This window comes from Podarcis vaucheri, assembly GCF_965113315.1.
Source record: "Podarcis vaucheri genome assembly, chromosome: 8".
Lineage (NCBI taxonomy): Eukaryota > Metazoa > Chordata > Lepidosauria > Squamata > Lacertidae > Podarcis > Podarcis vaucheri.
Window position 1 is genome coordinate 74874483 of NC_138766.1, and position 13116 is coordinate 74887598.

The window sequence follows — 13116 nt, forward strand, 5'->3', positions numbered from 1 at the left end:
TGAGATGGCCTCGCGTCTGAGTGAAGGCAAAGCTGCTTAAAGCGCCTCCACATTTCAGAACTGCTCATTTAATGGACATGTAAAAATCCATATAAATGCTCAGTGCATAAGTTACAGCTGCCTGGGGGGAGCAGTAACTTTTGCAACTCCTTTTTACAATCTGTGTTAACCTTTCATAATGAATACATATATCTAATTGGGCCCTGTAAATCTTTCACACTCATATTTGCTTGTTAGTTCCCGTCTTGATAATGCCATGTCTCTCCCCTCCAGCTGCGTATGTACAAAATAAAGAAGCCACAACTTTACATTAAGGAAGTGATATGCTTATTTTGAAATGGGTAAGTATATATTATTGTGAGCTGTGCATATATCTTCCAGTAAATCTGATTTGACCTAAATTTGACTGGAATCGTCGAAATCCCTTGACCTGTTCACACAGTAGCTAGATCAAAGTTTCTCCTGTTTCATGTTCTAGACAGAGTCTGGCAGAATTTTCATTTGGAAGCAAAAACCAGGTGTGTCTGATGTCAGGGATGCACACCACAATTGCCTCATTATGTAAATCATGTTCAGAATACCACAACACACACGCAACTGGCTGTAAAGTAACATAGCATTATATATAATGAAACTGTAATCGTCGTATCAAAAAATTGCAAAGCACAGTTCCTGATGGCAATAACATATCATATTACTATTAACCTATATGTTTTAATTGTTGTAAAGTCCAAGGATAGTCTAGTCCAAAGATTGTCAAGTCCAACAATTACAATGTACAGTTCCTGTTGGCAATGCCATTTCATACGGATATCTTCCTTCTGCATTGTCCTATGTCTTAAAAGTGTAACAAACAAACTTGCCTTCTGCATAGTCCTATGTCCTGAGAGTGTAACAAACAGAACTACTTAGTAACAATAAGGCAGCTGGTGATAGACTAGTTCTCAGGATACACCCTGACTGGCAACTTCTGTGTTCCTGTGGACTATTTTGGTTGAAAAAACCTACCGAAAAAATCTCCTGGAAACCTTGTCGCTGAAGAAACCCAATGGGCAAAACAAGGGTGTATCCTGAGTGCATTGCAATTTTTTTATATGAAGATTGCAGTTTTATTATATATAATGTTATGTTACTTTACAGCCAGTTACGTGTGTGTTGTGGTATTCTGATGTCAGGGGTGGGCAACCAATGATCCTTCAGTTGCTGCTGAACTCCATCTTCCATCAGCCCTGTCCAACTTGGCCAGCTGTCAAGGATGATGGGAACTGTGGTTCACCAAGATATAGAAAGCCACAAGTTCCTCCACTTCTGTACTAAGCCCTTTCCTGTGATTTTCCTTGATTTTTCCTATACTGGGGGTGGGGAACCTGCTGCCCTATTGCATAGGTGATGTAGTAATCCCCCCCCATGTGAGGGTAGGTCCCAAACAAAATTCAATTTATACAAGATAGGATTTTGATTCAACATTAGGAAAAATTTCCTGATGGTACAAAGCTGTTTGAAAGTGGAACAGACTGTCTCAGGTGGTGAACTGTGATCTTATGTTTCTATGGCTGGCCTCTGACAGAAGGAGTCATTACCATTTTTACCATTACAGTGGTACCTCACAAGACGAATGCCTCGCAAGACGGAAAACTCGCAAAACAAAAGGGTTTTTGGTTTTTTTAGTTGCTTCGCAAGACAATTTTCCCTATGGGCTTGCTTCGCAAGACGGAAACGTCTTGCAAGTTTGTTTCCTTTTTCTTAAAACTGTTAATACAGTTGCAACTTGACTTCGAGGAGCAACTCATAGCATACGGTGTGGTAGCCTTTTTTGAAGACTTTGGTGATTTTTGAAGCTTTTCCAAAACTTTTCCGACACCGTGCTTCGCAAGACAAAAAAACCGCAAGACGAAAAAACTCGCGGAACGAATTAATTTCGTCTTGCGAGGCACCACTGTATTGTATAGACCTACACAGCAAAACACAGTGAATGAAATAATACAATTCAAGAATGAAGGTTGATCCTTAGTTTAGTAAGGCTCTTTTTACATTCTTTAATCCTGTTTGAAGCTTAATGAGAAACTTTTAAAAGTAGTTTGGTAGATGCATGTTCACTTCCCAGCTGCTGTTATTCTCCAATTGCCGTCACTGTGCCACTGTTTAGAATTCCACTGAACAATCTTCTCTCGTGGACACTTTCAAAGACTATTTGCAGATTTCTTTGAAATCTTCCCATTCTTAATACCACCAGCCTGTTCTAAATACTGCTCCACAAAATGTGGTTCATTTTTCAATTAGAACAATGATCTCACCATGTAGGGGGGAAACGGGATATTATTATTATTATTATTTTAAAGAAATTCAAACCTGTGCAGTGTTACTTGGAGTGTTTGGAATGTAGATCTGAACCCAGCCACGTTTGTGTGTGTGTTATGATAGGGCTGGTTGAATTGCAATTACAAAGCTTTCCATAGTAGACTTGCTGAAATGCATGCATGGCTGGATATCATAAAGAATTTATACGGAGGTGTTAGGAGTGATTTGAGATTCCCATTAAAAGGAATAGCCTTAATCATCCACAATAACATTGCATTAATTATTGAAAGATCTAATCAGTAGTCTGAAATTGCTTACATGAAATATTAATCAGGTGTGCAGATGAATTCTTAGATTTGTGATGGGTGTACAGGCACCAGGTACACTTTGGCTGTTATTATTTACAGTAGCAATATGCTGAGAAAGTGTGCAAAAATGTGGCCATAAAGATGGACTGCAGCTGAATGGGATTGCCTCATCTCAAAACAACACCCCCTTGCAAAACAAAAACACACACACACACAAAAACCCCACCCTTAATTTCAGGGGGAGTGACAACACTGCTACATGAGTGAACTGGATTTAGTGCGTTTGTGATATGAGCAGCCAGTAAAGCAATCACCTATGTCTATTTACACCAATCTGCTAGACTCCACTAGCTGTAATGGGCAAGTGTTCTTAATTCTGAGTCAAAGGGCTCTGAATAATCATCTAGGCCTACACATTGGCCCAAGCCACTCACATTGGATGATGGCCAAGCTCTCCTCAGATCAAACTAGATTGGCTCAGAAATGGATTTTCCCCAAATTGCAGGGGAAAGCTCTACTTTCTTTCTAATAGCAAAAAACCAAACCTACCCCTTGACCCAAGTCCCCAATCCCACCCTATGCTACAAGGCTTTACCTGGATGCTACTAGTATTCCAGTAGTGACAAGTAAGGGCAAGTGAGGGAGGATGCTCCCCTTTCCATGTCCAGCACCTGTGTTACAGCAAACCAGATGCCACAGCAGGGAGAAGGACCAGAGTCTTCCCTCTTCTTACTTACTACTGGAGCATCAGCAGTAGCCATGTAAGTGGATGAGAGAGTAAGCACTGCAGACTTAATGATGGGGAAAGGAAGGGAATTCTTCTCTAGTTCAGATTAAGATCCAAGCCGCAGAAAAAATTAGGGTTCCAATGTGCACATAGTATTAGAGGCAAGCATTATGATCCTCAAAATAAAGGTAAAGGAACCCCTGACCATTAGATCCAGTTGTGACCGACTCTGGGGTTGCGGCGCTCATCTCTCTTTATTGGCCAAGGGAGCCGGCGTACAGCTTCCGGGTCATGCAGCCAGCATGACTAAGCCGCTTCTGGCGAACCAGAGCAGTGCACGTAAACGCCATTTACCTTCCTGCCAGAGCAGTACCTATTTATCTACTTGCACTTTGTCGTGCTTTTGAACTGCTAGGTTGGCAGGAGCAGGGACCGAGCAATGGGAGCTCACCCCGTCGCGGGGATTCGAACCGCCAACCTTCTGATCGGCAAGTCCTAGGCTCTGTGGTTTAACCCACAGCGCCACCCGCGTCCCAATCCTCAAAATACAAGTCTGCAAATATGAGTTTTTAACATCATCTTTTCTTGCATCTGCTGAGGCCTAGTGCCAATTCCACAGTAGTGACAGATTGAGCAACAAGACTGCTAACAATGTCAGTTGCAAAAAGGGATTGGTCTTTTCAGAGGTCTGAACTGAAAGTTTGCAGAGGGATTTTTGAAATTAGGCTGCTGCTTGCCCATCGAGGTCTTCAGCAATTAAAACCAGAACTTTGCAGTGTCATCTGAAAGAAATTGTGACACAGTGTAGTCATTTTAAAACTGTCAAGCCATGTTCCTTTCATGAGAGGTCAGCCAATTGTGTCTAGGCTTGGTAACTGAAAATTATTTCCTCAACCCAGTTCTACACAGAGCTAACCCCCCTCCCCATTTAGGATTTCTGCTGGAGAGATTAGGTTAGCCAGATATAGCAGGCACATCACAGTGGTGAGAACTTCATTCACATATTTGCTGAAGCCCTTGGAATATGAATACATTGGCAACTAGATCACAGACATGCATTATGCATGCCGAATATTACTAAGGTTTTGCTTATGGCCATGCAGGCAAACCATCACAAAAGAAAAACAATGAAAATTAAATACTTCCTTCCGCATTGGAGCTCCAGAATTCTAACAGCGAGTTTTCACTATCAAAGGCTCACTTCCGCCCTCTTTAGGTATTTTCCCACACATGGTTACTACTCTCTCTCTCTCTCTCTCTCTCTCTCTCTCTCTGTGTGTGTGTGTGTGTAGGGAGAGAGTGGGGGGAATAAGTGAGTGTACTGCCTGGTCCCCCTCCCTCCCTCCCTCCCTCCCTCCTGTAGCCTTTCAAATGCTGGTAGCAATGAGGATCCTGCTCTACACATGCAGAATCATGGAAGATCAGGCTCGTATAGTCCAAACTAAATTCTCCTGGGGCATTTACTGGGAATCTAGTTGAGAAGACACAACACAAATGTACCCATCCATTCAATAATATCTCACATTCATGTGAATCAATAATCAATGGCCTGCAATTCAGGTTCTTTGGATGATCTCAGGCCCTACAGTTATGGAAGAGAAACTCTTTCCATTTTGTCTATGCAATGCAAAATTGTAGTCACCTCTAACATGCCCCTTGCAGTCACCTTTCTTTTGAACTTAGAGGCCCTAATTGTTACAACCTTTCCATATAGGGGAGTTCCTCCAGCCCATTAATCATTTGGGTTGCTTTGTTCTGATTGCTTAGTATCCCTCTTCCAACTTATTTTCTGGTGTCTGGCTCTCCTCAAATTGCAACATACCTATAAACTGACAGACAGTCAACAGAGATAGTCAACACTCCACCATTCTCCCACCCCCAGAAGCCCATAGCATCCTTTTTGAGATACAGAAGCAACTCAGGTTTATGCAGGGGCCCCCTAGGCCAGGTCCTCTGAAAATGACAGTTGTTTGCAGCATGTTCCCTATGAATGAAGGTTGTTTTTTTTAAAAAGCATAATTCTATTTTAAATGCTTAACCTTAAGTTTCCTGGCTTCATAAGAGATGGAAGAGACCTCCATGTTCACCTGTTGAAGAAGGAAAGATTGTTGTCATATCCTTGAGAGGTGGCCATCCAGTTCCTGTTTAAAAGCCTCTAACTACCTTCCAAGCAGGGATGGAGAAGATATTTGATTCAGTTTACATGTAAAGGTAGACCTATTTCATTTATGCTTTTTGAAACACCATGAGAACTGAAACACAGGACTCAGCTATGTTAGGGTTTTTTTCTCTTTAAGCATTTTAAATTTCATTATAACACTGTGACACCATACGGCGCTGTAGAGTTTTGTCTTTCAGAAATTTCTTAATTTTGTGATACAGTGAACTTCAACCAAGGTTTACAAAAATGCATATATGAATGTATTCATGAATATAACATACAGAAATGCATTGTATTAAGGGGGAAACTCCTTGCATAAATGTGCCCATTAGTCCAAACTGTATACAAAGTGTTTATTTGGGGAAATTTGCACTAAAATGCTGAATAAGCTTCATAGGTGGTTTTTTTTATTTTTAAAAAAGGGCAAATTGCTTCAGAAACATGGAGAACTGCATTTAAAATTCAGAAAACGAGAGAAGCAAATTTGACAGATCCATCCAGTCCTATGTACTGAGCAGTTTGTTCCATTGCTGGAACTGCTTTTGTTAAAGCATCATAAAAACCAACCAATTTTTTACTTTAAAACTTGGTATTTTTCTTGCTGCTCTACCAAGTTATCCTATTGGCCATTGATCAACTGTATATTGCCTCTTTGTTCTTCTACTGATCACATGACTGACTGCTTAATTAATTCATTAATAATTGCTATCAAACTCATTCCATAACTGAATTAATTTTCCGCCTGCTTAATTCATGCAGTTCTTTAATGGTTTGTCTGCATAGTGGATTAATCGCTGGCCTCGTTTCTTTTTACTTTTTTAAAAAAATACCTCTACCATACTGGTTTAATTTTTCTCCCTTAAAAAAAAAATTAGTTCACTTTTAGTAGGATAATCTTTGTAATCCACTTTTGAATAATTCCACTGATAGTCTAATTACATAACTAAATTTATTTATACTGTTAAATATCTTCTAAATGCAAGCCACTAGCCCATATCTCCAGGTGCCAGTGCCAGTTAATTATTATTTTCGGTCCCTCCCACTACTATCTCTTCATTGAAAATTAAACCCAGTGTTTATCCCCCTTCATAGTCCCAGTTTCATTTCATTAACCTTTGGGGGGAAAACATATGGTAAATATACTAGATATCTGCAACCCGAGATTTGCTTCATTATTTTTAATCCTCAAGGGAAAACGTGACTCATCCACACGCAGTAACATAAAGCTCTTCTGTACCTCAATCATGTGTGAAATTTTCCTTTCAGTCAAAATCTCCCAGGTTGCATTGCTTTCTAGCTTTGTATAAATGACTCTTCTTCCTCCCGCCTGTTATAATATTTGTGAACATTCTGTGGCATCACAGCAGGTTCGGCAATGGTTCATGGGGCTCATGGTCAGCAAAGAGGCAAACGGTTACCTGTTTACTTCAAACCCATGCAAAGAGTGTGTCAGCAACAGGAGGCAGATCAAGAAACATGCCAGAGGTCAGGATTCGTCAGGCCCAAAGGACAAACCATGGGGACAAGGCTGAGGACCAGGCCAGAAGTTAGGACCCAATAGCTAGTCAGTCTTGAAGAACAAACAAGGAGGCAGGACCAAAGGATCACATAAGAACTCAAGAACATCATGAGCAAGAGATGCTCGAGCAAGACATACTGTACAAGGAGCCCATTCATAGCCTTTCCTGTCCAGAATGATCCAGTAGACAACATGGAGTCAATCTAGGACCTGAGACATACAGTGATTGCAGCATGCACTTCAGTGCATGGGGCGGTTTCACAGATTGCCAAGTACAAGCCACCCAGCTCTTCACAGTCCACAGCTCCCTTTTCAGTCTCTTTCTTTCTTTCTTTTCTTTCGGATGAAGAAATTCATTATTGAAATTCATTAATGGCATTACAGATTTAACTTCACACATACACATAATACATACATATATATATATATATATATATATATATATATATATATATATATATATATGCTTTCGTAGATTTTCACGGGTACAGGAATGCAGGTTTTGGTGTCTTCGGGTGTCTTCCCGTGTAAGAATCGGGGTGTCTGGGCGACGTTTCGACGAGGTCTCACTCGTCATCTTCAGGCTGGTGCTTTCGGCTTCTTGTTACTGGAACAGAGCAGAATCTGGTGTTTGAGTTCCTATAAATACTGTTGAGGGGTGTGGTGTATAGCCTCCAACGTTCTGGGCAGGGAGGAAGTTCCTAGATTAGTGTGCCTTTTCTTCTTTTGTTCCTTAATTACTTGAGGGATATCTTGGGTGATTTCATGAGTGATATTCTGAATACCACTGGGTGGGTCATTAAGTGTAGATTAGTTGCTAAAGCTTTCGTGTCTTGACCTCTTGAGCTTGTGAAGAGTTTTTCTGAGAAGATGGCTGTGCTGCATTTAGTTGTGCTCTGGCTTGGCTTCGTGTATAGGGGCGAGCTGTGATTTTGTGCCTTGTGCCAGCCAGATCTGTGTAGGGATTGCAGGGGGGTGCAGCATCCGGAGGTGCCACTATAGTTTGGCTACTGGATGGAGTCTGTAATATGTCTGTGGAGAGGGTCTGGGTTTGGGTCTGGTGTGGTTGATTGGTGACGGCGTTCTGTGTGCCTCTGGTTCTGGTGTCGGTTTTTGTGGGGAGGGCTAATTTCCAGATGTCTGGCAGGCGGGACGTGTCGTCACGCTTGTTCATGTTGTGAGGGTGTTTCTCTATCTCGATGGCTTCCATGATTATTCTCTTGTGGTGATGTTCCATGTTAAAGAGCAATTTGGAATCTGCAAAATTAATTTCGTGTCCTGTTTCTTTCATGTGTTGGAAAAGAGAGGAAGTTTTTTCTTCTTTTTTGACGGCATTCTTGTGTTCTGCGATACGTGCATTTATTCGTCTGTTTGTTTGTCCAATGTACGTGGCTGGGCAGACTTTGCAGGGTATTTCATAGACCCCTTGGTTTTCCAGCTGGATTTTGTCTTTTGGGTTTCTGAGGATTTTGGCTATTTTTTGGTTGGTGCAGAAGGCTGTTTTGATATTGCGTTTATGGAGGATTTTGCTAATTTTGTCTGTAGTGCCCTTGATATAAGGAAGGAGGGCCATGCCATTGTTTTCTTCTGTGTCTTGGTTTTTGGGGGGTGTTTCTTTTTGGATTAGCTTCGTAACCCTGTTTTTCTGGTATCCATTGGCGATTAACACATTTGAGAGATTCTGTAACTCAGTTGTCAAGTGGTCTTTGTCAGCCAGGCGTTTGGTTCTGGAGATGAGAGTCTTGGCTACGGAGTTTATTTGTGCAGGGTGGTGGTGTGATTGTGCATGTAAGTAGCGGTTGGTGTGTGTTTTTTTCCGGTAGATAGTGTGTCCTAGGGAGCCATCAGGTTTTTTGTAGATTAGGACGTCAAGAAAGGGGAGTTGGTTGTTGTCTTCTATTTCCATAGTGAATTGTATTTTGGGGTGTAGGCTGTTGAGATGTGTGAGGAAGCTATCTAGTTTTTCTTTCCCGTGTGGCCAAATTACAAAGGTGTCGTCAACATATCTGAGCCAAAGTTTGGGTTTGTGTTCTGACTTGTCTAAAGCATTGGTTTCAAAGTGTTCCATGTACAAATTTGCGATGACCGGTGAGAGGGGTGATCCCATAGGTGCTCCTTCTATCTGTTTGTATCTTTGTCCATTGTGGATGAAGTACGTGTTGGTTAGGCAGTGGTTGGTCAGGTCCAGGATGTATTTGGGGGGATTGTATTTGTTTTGGATGGCTGTCAAGGCTTCATTAATGGGTACTTGAGTGAAGAGAGATACAACATCGAAGCTCACAAGAAGGTCATCGGGATGTAGGTATTGCTTCTTTATTGTTTCTATGAACTGGAAGGAGTTAGTAACGTGTGAAGCGATGGATTCTGCATAGGGCTGAAGTTGCTTAGCGAGAAATTTAGCCAGACACCCCGACTCTTACACGGGAAGACACCCGAAGACACCAAAACCTGCATTCCTGTACCCGTGAAAATCTACGAAAGCAAATATCTCACCTCTACGGGGAGGAAACCTTCCAGCTGACAAGAACCTACGAGAAACTAGAAATCCGAAGAGCCACCATCTTATGTGATCTCCTGTTCCTACGCAACTGCCGAGACAACAACTTAACTCCCACATGCTTCCAACTTAAATTCCACTCTAAAACCCCAGCTACCGAAAGGATCCTGAAACGAACTGAACTATCCCTAATCAGAAACGAAATACATAAGAAAAGATACCTACTAAACCAAACCAACAAAGATCTGCTCACTCTTCACCTCAAACTATGTAACAAAATCCACCCTGCACTCTGGGACAAATGCAAACAACTAGCCGTCTGGAGAGCTGAAACTGAGACCTCACATAAGACAGACAGACACACCAACAAACTCTACAAACTAGAGAAACGCCAGAAGCCCAGCCACCCTCCACAACAACCCATGAAACAAACAGTACATAACATATCAGACAGGATCCTCACCCCAACTGAAACCAAAGTACTCTCCAAAGGTTTCAACTTTGCAGTCGCCCCGAGACGCATCCCCACGGAAAACATCATATGCGGAGTCGAAGCTAGCCTGACCAAAATCGACCCAGATGAAGCCAATAAAATCAGACTTGAAGTCACCAACATCCTCTGCTCCAGCAAACCACCCAGAAGCAATTTACACAAAGAAGAACAGAAAGCACTCACCAACCTGAGGAAAGACAACAACATAATCATTCTCCCAGCAGACAAAGGCAACGCCACTGTTGTGATGAACACATCGGACTACCAAGCAAAACTATCAAATCTACTCCAAGACCCTACCTACCAACCTATAAAAACAGATCCCACCACCTATCTGGAAAAAACCACCAAATCCAAAATAAAAGCCTCTCCTATCAGTGAAGAAATCCAGCTAAGAATCATCCCCAGAGAAAAATCATCCAGATGCCCCAAACTCTACGGTCTCCCCAAGATACACAAAGAAGGAACACCACTCAGACCAATAGTCAGCTCCATAGGCTCACCTCTACAAAATCTCGCTAAATTTCTCGCTAAGCAACTTCAGCCCTATGCAGAATCCATCGCTTCACACATTACTAACTCCTTCCAGTTCATAGAAACAATAAAGAAGCAATACCTACATCCCGATGACCTTCTTGTGAGCTTCGATGTTGTATCTCTCTTCACTCAAGTACCCATTAATGAAGCCTTGACAGCCATCCAAAACAAATACAATCCCCCCAAATACATCCTGGACCTGACCAACCACTGCCTAACCAACACGTACTTCATCCACAATGGACAAAGATACAAACAGATAGAAGGAGCACCTATGGGATCACCCCTCTCACCGGTCATCGCAAATTTGTACATGGAACACTTTGAAACCAATGCTTTAGATAAGTCAGAACACAAACCCAAACTTTGGCTCAGATATGTTGACGACACCTTTGTAATTTGGCCACACGGGAAAGAAAAACTAGATAGCTTCCTCACACATCTCAACAGCCTACACCCCAAAATACAATTCACTATGGAAATAGAAGACAACAACCAACTCCCCTTTCTTGACGTTCTAATCTACAAAAAACCTGATGGCTCCCTAGGACACACTATCTACCGGAAAAAAACACACACCAACCGCTACTTACATGCACAATCACACCACCACCCTGCACAAATAAACTCCGTAGCCAAGACTCTCATCTCCAGAACCAAACGCCTGGCTGACAAAGACCACTTGACAACTGAGTTACAGAATCTCTCAAATGTGTTAATCGCCAATGGATACCAGAAAAACAGGGTTACGAAGCTAATCCAAAAAGAAACACCCCCCAAAAACCAAGACACAGAAGAAAACAATGGCATGGCCCTCCTTCCTTATATCAAGGGCACTACAGACAAAATTAGCAAAATCCTCCATAAACGCAATATCAAAACAGCCTTCTGCACCAACCAAAAAATAGCCAATATCCTCAGAAACCCAAAAGACAAAATCCAGCTGGAAAACCAAGGGGTCTATGAAATACCCTGCAAAGTCTGCCCAGCCACGTACATTGGACAAACAAACAGACGAATAAATGCACGTATCGCAGAACACAAGAATGCCGTCAAAAAAGAAGAAAAAACTTCCTCTCTTTTCCAACACATGAAAGAAACAGGACACGAAATTAATTTTGCAGATTCCAAATTGCTCTTTAACATGGAACATCACCACAAGAGAATAATCATGGAAGCCATCGAGATAGAGAAACACCCTCACAACATGAACAAGCGTGACGACACGTCCCGCCTGCCAGACATCTGGAAATTAGCCCTCCCCACAAAAACCGACACCAGAACCAGAGGCACACAGAACGCCGTCACCAATCAACCACACCAGACCCAAACCCAGACCCTCTCCACAGACATATTACAGACTCCATCCAGTAGCCAAACTATAGTGGCACCTCCGGATGCTGCACCCCCCTGCAATCCCTACACAGATCTGGCTGGCACAAGGCACAAAATCACAGCTCGCCCCTATACACGAAGCCAAGCCAGAGCACAACTAAATGCAGCACAGCCATCTTCTCAGAAAAACTCTTCACAAGCTCAAGAGGTCAAGACACGAAAGCTTTAGCAACTAATCTACACTTAATGACCCACCCAGTGGTATTCAGAATATCACTCATGAAATCACCCAAGATATCCCTCAAGTAATTAAGGAACAAAAGAAGAAAAGGCACACTAATCTAGGAACTTCCTCCCTGCCCAGAACGTTGGAGGCTATACACCACACCCCTCAACAGTATTTATAGGAACTCAAACACCAGATTCTGCTCTGTTCCAATAACAAGAAGCCGAAAGCACCAGCCTGAAGATGACGAGTGAGACCTCGTCGAAACGTCGCCCAGACACCCCGACTCTTACACGGGAAGACACCCGAAGACACCAAAACCTGCATATATATATGCAGCTCAAGAGGTCAAGCTCAAGAGGTCAAGACACGAAAGCTTTAGCAACTAATCTACACTTAATGACCCACCCAGTGGTATTCAGAATATCACTCATGAAATCACTCAAGATATCCCTCAAGTAATTAAGGAACAAAAGAAGAAAAGGCACACTAATCTAGGAACTTCCTCTCTGCCCAGAACGTTGGAGGCTATACACCACACCCCTCAACAGTATTTATAGGAACTCAAACACCAGATTCTGCTCTGTTCCAGTAACAAGAAGCCGAAAGCACCAGCCTGAAGATGACGAGTGAGACCTCGTCGAAACGTCGCCCAGACACCCCGACTCTTACACGGGAAGACACCCGAAGACACCAAAACCTGCATTCCTGTACCCGTGAAAATCTACGAAAGCAAATATCTCACCTCTACGGGGAGGAAACCTTCCAGCTAACAAGAACCTACGAGAAACTAGAAATCCGAAGAGCCACCATCTTATGTGATCTCCTGTTCCTACGCAACTGCCGAGACAACAACTTAACTCCCACATGCTTCCAACTTAAATTCCACTCTAAAACCCCAGCTACCGAAAGGATCCTGAAACGAACTGAACTATCCCTAATCAGAAACGAAATACATAAGAAAAGATACCTACTAAACCAAACCAACAAAGAGCTGCTCACTCTTCACCTCAAA